Source organism: Hemitrygon akajei, chromosome 9, assembly GCF_048418815.1.
Source record: "Hemitrygon akajei chromosome 9, sHemAka1.3, whole genome shotgun sequence".
Taxonomy (NCBI): Eukaryota; Metazoa; Chordata; class Chondrichthyes; order Myliobatiformes; family Dasyatidae; genus Hemitrygon; species Hemitrygon akajei.
The window spans coordinates 123044477-123059348 of NC_133132.1; positions in this window are offsets into that span (position 1 = coordinate 123044477).

Genomic DNA, 14872 nt, shown 5'->3' on the forward strand with positions numbered 1-14872 from the left:
AAAAAATGAGAAGGTTGATTATTTTCTAAATGGAGAAAAAATACAAAAATCTGAGGTACGAAGGGACTTGGGGGTCATTGTGCAGGATTCTCTAAAGGTTAATGTACATGTTTAGACTGTGGTGAGTAAGGCAAATGCAATGCCAGCATTCATTTCGAGAGGGGCAGAGCATAAAAGCAAGGATATATTGTTGAGACTTTATAAAGCACTGGTGAGGCCTTACTTGGAGTATTGTGAGCAGTTATGGGTCCCTTATCTTAGAAAGAATGTGCTGAAACTGGAGAGGGTTCAAAGGAGGTTCATAAAAATGATTCCAGGATTAAATGGCTTGGGCCTGTATCCACTGGAAATTGAGGGGGTGACCTAACTGAAATATACTAAATGGTGAAAGGTTTTGATAAAGGTCAGATAAGGATGTGGAGAGGATGCTTCCTATAGTGGGAGAATCTAAGACCAGAGGACACAGCCTCAGAATACAGGGCCATCCTTTTAGAAGGGAGATGAGGAGGAATTTCTTTAGCCAGATTGTGGTGAATCTTTGGAATTCTTTGCCACAGGCAGCTGTGGAGGTGAAGTCTTTCAGTATTTTTAAGGGAGAGGTTGATAGATTCTTGATTGGTCAGGGCATGAAGGGATATGGTAGGAAGGCAGGAGTTTGGGGCTGAGGAAAAATGGATCAGCCATGAGGAAATGACAGAACAGAAATGATGGGCCAAATGGCCTAATTTTGCTCCTTTATCTCATGGTCTTATGGTATTTGAAGATCCTTTTGACTCAGCTGATTCAGCTCATAATAAAGAGTGGTGACTTGTTTGAATTTACATACAAGTTGTACCCAAGAAGCTCTTATACTACAAAAGCATTTCAAGTGAGAAAGAGGAAACACAAAGTACACTGCAGATGCTATGGTCAAATCAATACGTACAAAAGCTGGATGAACTCAGCAGGTCAGGCAGCATCTGTTGACTGCTCATTTCAATGGATGCTGCCCGACCTGCTGAGTTCATCCAGCTTTTGTACGTGTTGAGAAAGAGGAAAACCTCTCTGTTGAAGAATGGGAGAAGTCAGTAATTATTGCAAATTAACTTTTCAGCCGAGATTCTGGAGCTATTAATATAATCAATGGGCGGTGAGAATTGATATTTGACTTGCCATATATCTGTCAGTTTTTTTTGTGCAGAGTATTTAACCACTAAACAATTAAAAATCAGATTAAGAATAAAATCAATAAACTGGAAATATGAGATTAATCATCAGCATTGAGAAAAATGGCCAAAAGTATTGATGCTGTTTTAACATTTAATGAGATTCAAAAGTACTTACTTGCTTGCACCGTATACCGGGGTGCTCCCTACAGTTACCAGATGAAGTAACCATAGTCTTTGGCCAGGAGCAGATGTCGTCAGGTGGTGCCCAACATTCATAGAGTGTTTTGACCCTTAACTACTGCACTGTCCAGTTGGTGGGTCAGCAGTGGTGGCCAAGTCACTGCCCATCTGCTCCTGACTTCCAGCTCAGCTCCTGTCACCTGCTCCATATCCAGCAAGGGGCTCTTTCTGCTTCCTCCCCCATCCTGCGAGCTGTTTAGTTCTTCCTCTCTTCGTCAAGGCCCAGCGCAGACAGCAACTTTCATGCCGACCTTGCCTGGAACCCTTTACAGCTGACCTCCATGAAGAATAGCCAGATCTGCCATCCTTTGTCCCTACACTCCTGGACTAAGGACTGGTACTTCAGGGCTTTCCTCTCATGAGCCTCCTCGCATCCTTCTTCCTCTGGTTCTGTGAGCTCCACCAGGATGATTTTCTTGTCTTCAGTGGACCAAAGTACAATGTCTGGTCAAAGTGTGGTTAGCACCACCTCCAGGAACTGCAGCTTCCTCTCCACATCGACCCTCATCTCCTGTGATTTGGTACTTTGCAGCAGATTGAGTTTAGGCCACTTTGATATCACTGCTGTTGCCCCCTCTTCGAAGGAAATGACTGCCCTGTCTGTCTCTCTGCCAGATGGTCTATTTTCAGTCCTCTCCTGTTCCAGTGTGTCAGCAAGGGACAGCAGGACCGTGTCATGGCACCACTATACTGTCCTTGAGTTAAAACTGTTTTGCATCCTGACAGTATGTGTGCCAGTGAACCCTGCTGACCACAAAGCTTGCAGTTAGGATCCTCTCTCGGCCCCCATGTGTGCAGCTGTGATGGTGTAGGGTGCCATACACAGACCGCAGGGGGAAAGAAATGTGGAAGGGCTTCAGTCTCCAAAGTTCTTGTCAAGTGATTTTGTGTTTATGAAGATCTCATTTCATCCAGGTGCTCTGTGACCCCCAACTCCACTGCCTTCAATACCCACCTTTCATCCTCACGGTTCCATACCTCTGAGTGGACCATGTCACGCCTATCCCTTGCACTTACACTTCCCCGTCATTGGAAGTGTATAAAGCTGAGCCCTACTGTCCCAGGCATGGGTTGCGAATGATGTCTCTCAAATTCAGGGAGCTCACTACCCGGTCTATGGCCGAGTTGTTGGCCCACTTTCATTGCAATCCTGTTGTGGCTCCTGCTCAGTTTATCAGTTTATCATTGGAACTGCTCAGTGTTAACACAACTCTACACATTGCCACCTTGAATTCCTCCACTACCGATGACAACGAAAGCTGTAGCTGGTGTAACCTAATGTAGAGCCCCACTGAAGAAGAACTTGGGGGGCGGGATTTCCAGCCACATCCACAGGGACTTGTTGATTTTCTTTTGGATGCCTTCTACAGTGGTCGTGGGGCACCCTTACACCATCAAAAGCCAGAGCAGCATTGGTAGAAGATCATGTTGGTACAGCCACGTCTTAAATTTACCAGGCAGTCTGGTTATTATTTACAATAGCTGAAGATATCTTACTTCTGCAAAGGGGCACAGCCAATGTAACATACAGTATATTAAAACCTTCTGTACAAAACCAAAGTGGTCACTTTGCAAAAAGATACTGAAATGAGTCTGTTAAACATGCAGGTAGTAGGAGAGAAGAGAAAAGGTGTTAAAAAAAAACTAGCACCATAATTATCTGCTTTTTTCCATGAGTAAATGTCAGGTCAGCAGCAGGGTTTATTTTCAGAATGTGAATAGTTCCTTCAGTCCTTCGCTTTTTCTGCTAGGTATGACATTGTTAGAAAGGAATTTGTGAACATGAAGTGTAACAGTTATATGTCCCCAGATCATCTTAAGTAAAGAAGAAACTGAAAGACCTGGAAAGCTGAATTTTCAGATTAGAAAGGAACCAGAAGCACGAATGCAAAGTGGAGGTATGAGAACAAGGTAGAGGTACTCATGCACAGGGCAGGAAGCAAAAAAATCGTAACAGGCTTAAGGTAAAGGGTCCATTTAACATAGAAACATAGAAAACCTACAGCACAATACAGGCCCTTCGGCCCACAAAGTTGTGCCGAACATGTCCTTACCTTAGAAATTACTAGGCTTACACAGACCCCTCTAGTTTTCTAAGCTCCATGTACCCATTCAAAAGTCTCTTAAAAGACCCTATTGTATCTGCCTCCACCACCATTGCCGGCAGCCCATTCCACACACTCACCCTGCTCTGAGTAAAAAACTTACCCCTGTCATCTCCTCTGTACCTACTCCCCAGCACCTTAAACCTGTGTCCTCATGTGACAACCATTTCAGCCCTGGGAAAATGACTATCTACACGATCAATGGCTCTCATCATCTTATATACCTTTATTAGGTCACCTCCTATCCTCCATCGTCCAACGAGAAAAGGCTGAATTCACTCAAATTATTCTCATAAGACATGCTCCGCAATCCAGGCAACGTCCTTGTAAATCTCCTCTGCACCCTTTCTATGGTTTCCACATCCTTCCTATAGTGAGGCGACCAGAACTGAGCACAGTACTCCAAGTGGGGTCTGACCAGAGTCCTATATAGCTGCAACATTATCTCTCGGCTCCTAAATTCAATTCCGAGATTGATGAAGGCAAATACACCATATGCCTTCTTAACCACAGAGTCAACCTGCGCAGCTGCTTTGAGCGTCCTATGGGCTCGGATTATTGGCTTCTGTTCACAGTTTGGTCACAGGTGCATTCCCACAGAAGGAGAGGAAGGAAATTAATCTGGTTGAGTACCATCACAACTCTTGCAGTTCCTCAAACTCAGCTCTACACCTGCAATAACATTGACCCAGGAGTTGGTTGAACTCCCTGTAACTTGGCAGCCTGGATTTTTAAAAATTGAGCACAGTAAAGGTTTGGTGAAGTGGGCTCTTCATTTGCCATACTCTAATGGTCCTGAGCCAAAAAGTTCCCTAGGAAAGGCCTAAACTAAGTGCTTATGGGTGGGCATCTGGGATATCCACTCACATGAGAGAATTTTTCTCAATAAAGTTGCAGCAGTGTTGAGACTGTAATTATGCACTACGTTAAATGTCAACAATTACCTCTAAAGCTAATTAGGCTTCATTTGAAAGACCTTTAAATTCTTAAATAGTCCCTTAGTTGAGCCTAATAGTATTGAGTGCTTGCAGGCAGTGCTGACATCCATTGTTACTTGGGTCGTGGAAAATGTGACACCTGATCATTGTGGTTCTGTCTGAATATGCATAAGCAATGGTGCTTGCAGAGGGTGCTACCGTTTCTGTGTAGAATACTCTCACTGTAAAAAGAGATTCAGGACTGATGCTTCATGGAATTGTAATTGTAATTGGTTTATTATTGTCACAAATACCAGGTTCCAGTGAAAAGCCTGCCCAATGTACTGTTCAGACAGGTCAATCATTACACAATGCATGAGGTAGTACAAGGTAAACCAATAAGGTGTAACAGCTACTGAGAAAGCGCAGTGCTGGTAGGAAATAAAGTGCAGGATCATAATGAGGTATATTGTGGTGTCAATAGCCTATTTTATCTATTAGAGTACCATATATCATCTTATAATAGCAGGGCAGAAGCTGTCTCTGAGCCTAGTGGTACATTCTGTGAGACTTTTGTATCTTCTGCCTACTGGGAGAGGAGAGAAGGGAGAAGGTCTGGGGTGGGTGGGGTATTCGATTACGCCGGCTGCTTTACTGAGGAAGCTAGAACCTTCACCTGCCTCATCAGTGAAATAAATTGGGATATAGTTCTGCATAAAGGAGGTAAAGAGGAAAAAGGTAAATGATTCATAACTTTAGCAAACAAAAACAGAGCAATTGCAGAACTCCCTTGGTCTCCATCCAGAGAATTATTAGGCTCAACTGATGATGATTCAGCTCTTTGCTCAAACCCGACTCCACCCCCTCCCTGGGCATTAACTGTAATAACTTTGTATCCAAACACTGGGGTCATTCTGTGAGGTGTGGTGAATCCTCAGTGTCAGCCAGGCACCAGGCAACATGCTAATATGGTCTTGACCATGAAACATCCTGTCAGCCTTGGACAGACTTGTACACTTGTATACAGCCACTGAACCATAGTATACATCAATCACATTGACCTAACTTTGTGCGATGTCCATGTATGGCTGTGGCATATCTATCTGCAAGCTATTGGCACCACTGGCCATAACCAGGAGGATTCAGAGGAGACCTGAAATAAATCTTCACAGAAAAGATGTGTTTTGCTGAGGGGCAAGGTATCTGTAGGGAGCTGGAATCAAAACCAACGAAGCACTGAGTGCATGATAAATTTAAATTAATTAAAAGGTTTAAAAGTACAAAAAAATTACAAAAATTAACCTTGGCGCATTAGTTGTCATCACTTCCGTGACTCAAAGGACTTTAATGATAGCCATCCTGCATAACCAAGCAAGTATTTTTAAGAATCTGCTAAGATCTATGAATATATACTTTGCTGAGAAGATCTGAAAAGGAATACAGTGGTAGTTGTTGAGAATAATCCCAAATAACTGTGTAACATAGGACACTGAGCCCTACGGGCTATCCACGAGGCACTGAAGCAGATTTCAGCTGCTGCTGAAGGACCATCAACTCAGTAAAAGATACCCACTAGTCTGTCACCCAGTGCAAGAGGTTGTCTGCACATACTTAAAGAGAACCACAATGATCTTCTGCCAGAATTGTATGCTCCAAGTTCTAGATCTATGTTATAGGTCACATTGAAGATTAGTGCAGTCACTACAAGCACTCTGTGGTAAAGGCCACAGCTTAATATCTTCTCAGCCTTGTTTTAATGTCATGCCGACTTAAGACAAATGGAATGATATGCATTGCAGTAAAAGCAGCAATGTGAACTTTTCACACTATTTACCTTTGCAAATTTTATGAATAAAGTAATATCTTTGAAACAAAGAGGACTGAGGATGCAATGAAGCCTTGTGTAGGCACCCCAAAACCTCCATGGAAAAAGGCTCCATGGCAGTTAAGATCCTACCAGCAGTGCAGACTGAGATATACCAGAACCTCTGTATAACCCCCAGAACATTACTGATGAAATATATGGATAAGAAAACAACACTGTAATGGTGATATAATGTAAATCTCATAAGTACATTTCTTTCCTATGAATAGGGACATATGAATGTACTGTATGAGCAAATGTAATGAATATTTTTAGAGAAAAAATGGGCATCATGAGGGATAAGGTGATGTCAGCAGCACTCTAGGTTCTTGTTATTGTGATAAGTTAAGCAAATGGCTCCAACCAGCTGCGACCAACTGAATCAATAAGAGCACAGCTCATCAAATTGGTCTGGGGGAGATTCCCATATATAGGAATGCACTGTTGCTTCAGAACACAACTTCTGTGTGGGGGCTGGTTTCACAGACATTCTTCCCACAATACATCACTATAGCTTGAGTAGCAGATTTAAGCAAATATGCCTCTCAGGCCATTGTTACATATATATTGTCTGTCTATTTTAAGTGCATGTTTATTTTCTGAAGAGGGAACATCATCTGGCTAAGTATTTACAATGAAGTATTTATAAATGTTGCTCTTTCATATGAAGATTCATGGAATTCAACCTTTACTGATGCCAGTGTTAATCACATAGTGTCTGAATATGTGCCCTTTAGGCTGTGCTGACATAACACTGTATCAGCAGAAATTGTACAAGCTAAATTTGCTGTGCTTTCAGCAATGATTAACAAACAACAAAAGACGACTGATACATGTCATTGATACAAGTATTAATATTATCAGTGTATATGAATAAGAAGGAAACAATGAAACTATGACATGATCTGCCCAGATCAACTGAAACATTAGTTTTCTATGGATATATATGGAACTGGAGTTATAAAATATTCCAGTTCTGGAAGTGAAACAAGTGCTAGTTCATTGTCTACAAAGGCCAGGAGAAGGAACAGATGGTTCATATGCTGTATGTTCACTCTAGATTGTTGCCACTAGCCCCAGGATTCTTGCCAATCATGTCATTAGGACTTGGAGCTGAAGCAGAAAGGCCACCTAAACCCCATTTTATTATTATTCAGAATGCAGTTCTGAAAACCATTAAGTTGGTAGAAGTTTATATCAACCAATGGTTACCAAACAAAAACTTAACTGCTTAAAATGTTGTGCTTAGAAATAATCCTGCAGTATTTGCTGTTTGAAATAACATGTGAAAATGCACTAGAGCAAAACAGCTCTAGCGGCCATTCAGAAAGTGAGAAGCATTTTAAAGAAAACATGCACTCTGGTCTGCTTGCTTAAATAAGCTACGCAGTTTATGAATGGCTACTAGACCTGGTTTTAAATTTACACAAGACCAGAACAAAATAGGAGCAGGATTAAGCCATTCAGCACCTCAAACCTGCCTACAACAAAATATGATCTGTCTGAAGTAATTTCTCTTCTGTGCCAGCTCATCTGGCCATGAATTCTCCAATCCTTCATAAAGTATCTGCTTTATCTTTAATTGTCCACAGTAATCTGGCCTCCACAACCCTGGTGTAGAGATTTCTAGAGATTTACCATGCTCTGAGAAAAGGTGTTCTATGCTCTTCATTTTCAAATGACCATGCATTAATTTTTGTAATTATGTCTGTTTGTTTAAAGTCATCCTATTAATAACAACACCTCAAATACTACTTTGTCATGTGCCCTCAAGATCTTACATGTTTCTATAATATCATCCTTTTTAATTCTAAAGTCCAAAGAATAGAAATTTAATTTCATTAGCCATTCATGATAGAACTTCCCTTTCAAACCAAGAATTAGCCTAGTGAATCTCTTTTGGACTGCTTACAATGCCAGTGAATCTTTTGATCTGTCTCCATTGCCAGTAGAGATTTGCTTTTAGAATGATGATTATAGTAGGGAGATTCAGAAGTTTCGTTCATTAGAGGTGGAAGATCAGTAATGTAATTACTTGAATGATATACGATGTGGAGGTAGTAGCATTCCTATAATATGTTGATTTTGACTAACTTGCTGGAGAGGTCCCAGGACAGGAGGTTACTTCCAAAATGCTTGGCAGATTACTGCAATGAATATCTATTGCAGCTGCCATATTAGAGGAGCTGGAGATAATGATTGCAATAGACTGCATTGTCTAGAATTATCTTGATCCCCTTCAATTTTGTTTGAAACTGGATTCAGCCAGGACTACTCCATCACCTTCTGATATGTCGCCTGCCAAATTCACTGAGTTTCGTAGTCTATCACTTATTCCTATATATATTATCTCTGAACAGTGTTTATTCATTTTTAAAGTGACTCTTATTCAGTTTTCATTTTTAAGGTGACTAACCAGGTTTCAATGATTATGCATGAAGCTCTAATTCAGTCACTCATTCTACAAGTATAATTTTCAAAAAAACACCCTTCGTTTTCAGTGCTTTTGTTTTTGAATTGATTCCACACAGGGACTTTTATTCTGCTGCAACCAGTAGCCTTGTTCTCTGAATGAGAGACAAATAAATGAACAGAGCATCGCCAAATAGCCCATTTTCATTGGAGTTTAAAATCAAGTTCCAGGCCAAGTTATTCCAAGTAGCATGGAAACTGAATGTGCTTGCTAAATCAAAGTTGTGGCACAAATGCAAACCATTGATTGACTTCTGAAGGTAACAAATAATTTATCAGAAAGAAAAGCAATTTAGAATCCTGCCCAAACTCAGACTACAAAAAAAAAACAAATGCCAAACATTGTAATTAAAAAAGTTAAGAAGTGCTGAAATCTACAGTAGCTCAACTAGAATGCTGCAACAATCGTCCAGCAGTCTTATTTGTTATCTGAGACACACTTACAATATCTTCAGTTCTTATTTTTAGCTTGTATTTGAATCTTACATAGCTGGCAGTTAAAGTTAGAAGCAGGAGGAGGATTTCTTTAATTTAAAAATATGAGAGATAAATTGCTCCGTGCTGTCTAAACTGTTCCTTTTGATGCAGCCAATGTGAGACCTAAGAAGGATTGGAACTATTCAAAATTCAAAGTAAATTTATTATCAATGTACATATACAGTATGCTACCATATACAACCCTGAGATTTATTTTATTGCGGGCATATGCAAAAAATCCACAATAGAGTAAAAACTATAGTAGAATCAATGGAAGACTGCACAAACTTGGGCGTTCAACCAGTCTGCAAAAAACAGCAAGCTGAAAACACAAAATTAAATAAATAATAATAAATACATAAGCAGTGTGCCAGATGTTGAAGGGGGTGAGGGAAGAAAAGTGTGTGCAGTTATTATTACAAGGAAGAAGATGCTTAAAAATCTGCAGAACCTAAAATTGCATAAGTCACCTGGACCAGATGAACTGCACTCTAGGATTCTGAAAGAGGTAGCGGTAGAGATTGTGGAGACAGTGTAATGATCTTCCAAGAATCCTTGGACTCTGGCATGGTTCCGGAGGACTGGAAAATTTCTAATGTCACTCCGCACTTTAAGAAAGGAGGGAGGCAGCAGAAAGGAAATTATAAATCAGTTAGCCTGACCTCAGTGGTTGGGAAGATGTTGGAGTCAATTGTTAAGGATGAGGTGATGGAGTACTTGGTGACATAGGTCAAGACAGGACAAAGTCATCATGGTTTTCTGAAGGAAAAATCCTGATGAACCTGTTGGAATTCCTTGAGGAGGTTACACATAGGATAAAGAAAGGGGATTCAGTGGAAGTTGTATATCTAGATTTTCAAAAGGCCTTTGACAAGGTGCCACATATGAGGCTGCTTACCAAGTTAAGACTCCATGGTATTACAGTAAAGTAATTAGCATGGTTAGAGCATTGATTGGTAGGAGGCAATGAGTGAGAATAAGAGGATCCTTTTCTGTTTGGTTGCCAGTGACTAGCGGTGTTTTTCAGGGGTTGGTGTTGGGACCACTTCTTTTATGTTGTATATTAATGATTTAGATGATGGAATAGATGGCTTTGTGCCAAGTTTGCAGATGATATGAAGATTGGTGGAGGAGCAGGTAGTGTTGAGGAAACAAGAAGGCTGAAGAAGGACTTTGTTAGATTAGGAGAATGGACACGAGAGTGGCAAATGAGTACAAAGAATACAATCCTTGTGCAAAACTCCCTAAAAGTTATCTTGCAGGTAGAGTCAGTGGTGAAGAAGGCAAATGCAATGTTAGCATTTATTTCAAGAGCAGGAATGTGATGTGGGTGCTTTATAAGAAACTGGTAAGGCTTCACTTTGAGTATTGTGAACAGTTTTGGGCTTCTTATCTAAGAAAAGATGTGCTGGCATTGGAGAGGGTCAGAGGAGGTTCATAAAGATGATTCCGGGAATGAAAGGGTTATCATATGGGGAACATTTGATGGCTCTGGGACTGTACTCACTGGAATTTAGAAGGATGGGGGGGACCTCACTGAAACCTTTCAAGTGTTGAAAGGCCTAGACAGAGTAGATGTGGAAAGAACGTTTCCCATGGTGGGGAGTCTTGGACAAGAGGGTACAGCCTCAGGATAGAGGGGAATCCATTTAAAACAGAGATGCAGAGAAATTTCTTTAGCCAGAGGGTGATAAATTTGTGGAATTTGTTACCACAGGCAACTGTGGAGGCCAGGTAGTTCAATGTATTTAAGGCAGAGATTGATAGGTTCTTGATTGGACACGGCATCAGAGGTTAAGGGGAGAAGGCCAGGGAGTGGGGCTGAGGAGGGGGATAAAAAGGATTAGCTATGATTAATGGCAGAGCAGACTCAACGGACCAAATGGCCTAATTCTGCTCCTATGTCTTATGGTCTTATGGTCAATAAATATTCGAACCATGAGATGAATAGTCCTTGAGAACCCTTATGTTGTGGGAACATTTCAATGATGGGGTAAGCGACGTTGAGAGAGGTTATCCCCTTTGGGTCAAGAGCCTGATAGTTGAGGGGTAATAACTGTTCCTGAACTTGGTGTGAGTCCTGAGACTCACGTACTTTTTCCCAATGGCAGCAGCGAGAAGAGAGCATGTCCTGGGTGATGGGAGTCCTGATGAAGGATGATACTTTCCTGCGGCAACTCTTCGTTATAGACATGTTCAATAGAGGGAGGGCTTTATTCATGACTGACTGGGCCATCAGGCCATAATGCAGCCAACCTTTATACTCTCCACTACACTTCTATAGAGGTTTGTCAACGGTTTAATTGTTATGCCAAATCTTGGCAAACTCCTGAGGAAGCAGAGGTGCTGCTGTGCTTTCTTCATAATTGCAGTTATGTGCTAGGCCTTCCGAAATAATAACTCTGAGGAAGTTAAAGTTGTTGACCCTCTCCACCTCTGACTCTCTGATGAAGATTGGCTCATGGAACTCTGGTTTCCTCCTCCCGAAGTGAATAATCAGCTCCTTGGTCTTGCTGGTTTTGAGTAAGAGGCTGTTGCTATGGCACCACTCAGTGAGATTTTCAATCTCCCTCCTCTATGCTGACTCATCAGCATCTTTAATTTGGCCTACGACAGTGGTGTCATCAACAAACTTGAATATGGCATTGGAACTGTGCTTAGCCTCACAGTCATAAGTGTAAAGTGAGTAGAGCAGGGTGCTAAGCATGCAACCTTGTGGTGCAACTGTGTTGACGGAATTTGTGGAGGAGATGTTGATAATCCAAATTGACTGGGTTCTGCCAGTGAGGAAATCAAGGATGGAATTGCAGAAGGAAGTATTGATGGCAAGCTCTTGAAGCTTATGCTTAGAACCTTATAAATACGGAGAATCACAGTAATGGATTAAAGCTTGGAAATGCTGCAGTATAATGTTCTGGTTAAAATTGATGACAGCATTGCATTGTTCCCATTTCAGCCAGATGGAATGGAACACCAACTGGCAGAAAAGGCAATGATGGAAGGCCACAGCCAAGGAGCAAAGGCAGCCAACAATGGTAACTGGAAGCACCATGGGTTGAGGGGGAAAAGCAGGCTGGGAATGATTTCAGGGCAGAAAGGTTCAAGGTTGTGAATTTGAAGGAAGCATTCTCCAACTTTTAAAGTGGAGAACATATCCAGATTAGTGGAAGGTTTCTTGAATGACCCAGTGAATAGAGGGGGGATGTTAGTTAGAGAGGTGGGGTGGGGGAGGAAGACACGGTAAGTATACTGCACAGCTGGTGCTGAAGAAGAAGAGGAATCTGACACATGAGCAATGATCGCCTTGTTAGTTCAGATCAGTACCTGACAAAACACAGACCTTAACCTGCCAAGAGTTACCAGAGTTTATGCATTTAGTTGTTGAGTTTCCTGATCTGGGAAGCAGTATCAAGAGCTCTAGAGTTAAATCTCAACTGCACAGTGTGACTTTGATTTAAATGTTGTAATGAAGGATCTCACCACTGAAAGCTGGGACACCCTCAAATCACTTAATCCATGGGATGACTTTCTCACTTCCTCCCATCTTTTATAGCAAGGTTCTTTTCAGAGAAATAATCAGTCTTTACATTTGTCTTAATCCTCTGATTTCTGTTACAATCACTTGTTAAAAATATAAGGGCTGATTGCCACATAATGCCATTTGTGTCTTAGAAAACGACAGTGTTCTTCACAAAGTTACATTAAATTGCCTTGATGACCTCTCCCCATTCAGTGAAAGAATCTTATAGTATTACATGCAGAACAGGGTATGGTTCTTTTAATCTACAGTTCTTTTATTTTCCTTTGACAAAAGCTCAGTATAGTTTTTGAAAACATTCCAAAAGCTTGTATAAAAAAATGAGGACAGGAAGTAATTGCTGCTAGACCATGGTTAAGTATTGATGAAAGGTCAGTAGACTGCGATGAACTGGAGTTTACTTGCGTCAGCAATGCATATAACACAAAGCAGTTCCGTGTGACGTAAGAAAAAAAATAACTTTTAATTTGGTAGCACTGGACAAGAGGTCATGTCTCACCATTAATATTAATGGATTAATTTACATTCATTTCCAGCGTGTATTATATGATGCCAGAAATATGATTGAATGGGAGAGATAAATAGCCCAGCAAGAGGACTTACAGGAGTTTCCTGTCCAGATATAAAGGATACTTTAAAATGTAAAAAAAGTTGCTGTTGTTATTAACTCCAGGATAAATCCCAATATGATAAATTTTTCCATTTATTTTTTATTGTTAAAGAACCTTCCCATTGTTTTTCTGTCTCTAATAAAATGCAATTAATTGATCAGTGTAAGGTTTACATTAAATGGCAATGATACCTATATTTATATGGATGACTAACATCTTTGTCTCACCACTTGTTTTGATGCAGACACAGACCTTAAACAGGTAGACTCCTTAACATCGAGTACTGTCTGCTGCTGTTGGCAAAAGGTGCAGCAGTCTTGGGTCCTATGCTGCAAGGTTCGATTGCCTTAGTGGTTCATGGCTGTGGACTCACTTTCAGCTGCAGTTTGATATTTAATATCCTCTGCACTGAACACATTTCATAAATTGCGAAATTTGATCAAGACAGTTCGGCTGGGAACTGGATCTGCGATTGTGTCCTGCAGCCATCGGCAGGCACAGCGCTGGACTGACACGGTGGCTGTGACTGCGGTCATCTACTCCTGGACCAGCTTCATTCACCTTGGGGGCTCATGACTGTGGAGTCACTTTTGGGGACTCAACGGTTTGATGTTTAATGTTCTGTGTGTTGCTTATGCAATTTGTTTCTTTTTATCTGCATGTTTGGTGGTCCTGATGCATGGGGTTTTTCTTTAAACGGGATCTGGGGTGTTTCTTTGTTTTGTGGCTGCCTGCAAGAAGACATATTTCAAAGTTGCATACTGTATACAGTACATAGATTAATAATAAATGTGTTTGAATTTTGAATTTTCGATGACTAAAGCTTCCTCCAGTTAAGTACTGAGAAAACACAATCTGCCATTAGATCTTCATAACAGACTTTGTTGATTCTCTCTGGCAATTTTCTAAAAACAAACCAAACTACCTGCTTCCCTGGTTATATTACATGTTAATAAGGATGCATTGAGTTGGGGATGATGTATTAGCATGGATAGAGAATTGGTTAACCAATAGAAAGCAGAGAGTAGGGATACGTGGGTGTTTCTCTGGTTGGTAATCAGTGGTGAGCGATGTGCCACAGGGGTCGGTGCTGGGCCCGCAACTGTTCATGATATACATTAACGATCTGGAAGTGGGAATTGAGTGTAGTGTATGTAAGTTTGCTGAGGACACTAAATTGAGTTGAAAAGCAAATTATGCAGAGGATACGAAGAGTCTGCAGAGAGATATAGATAGATTAAATGATTGGGCAAGGGTCTGGCAGATGAGGTACAATGTTGGTAAATGAGAGGTCATCACTTTGGAAGGAAAAATGGAAAATCAGATTATTATTTAAATGGTAAAAGATTGCAGCATGCTGCTGTGCAGAGGGACTAGGGAGAGCTTGTGCATGAATCGCAAGAAGTTGGTTTGTAGGTGCAGTGGGCTATCAAGAAGGTAAATGGAATGTTGGCCTTCATTGCTAGAGGGATTGAACTTAAGAGTAGGGAGGTTATGCTG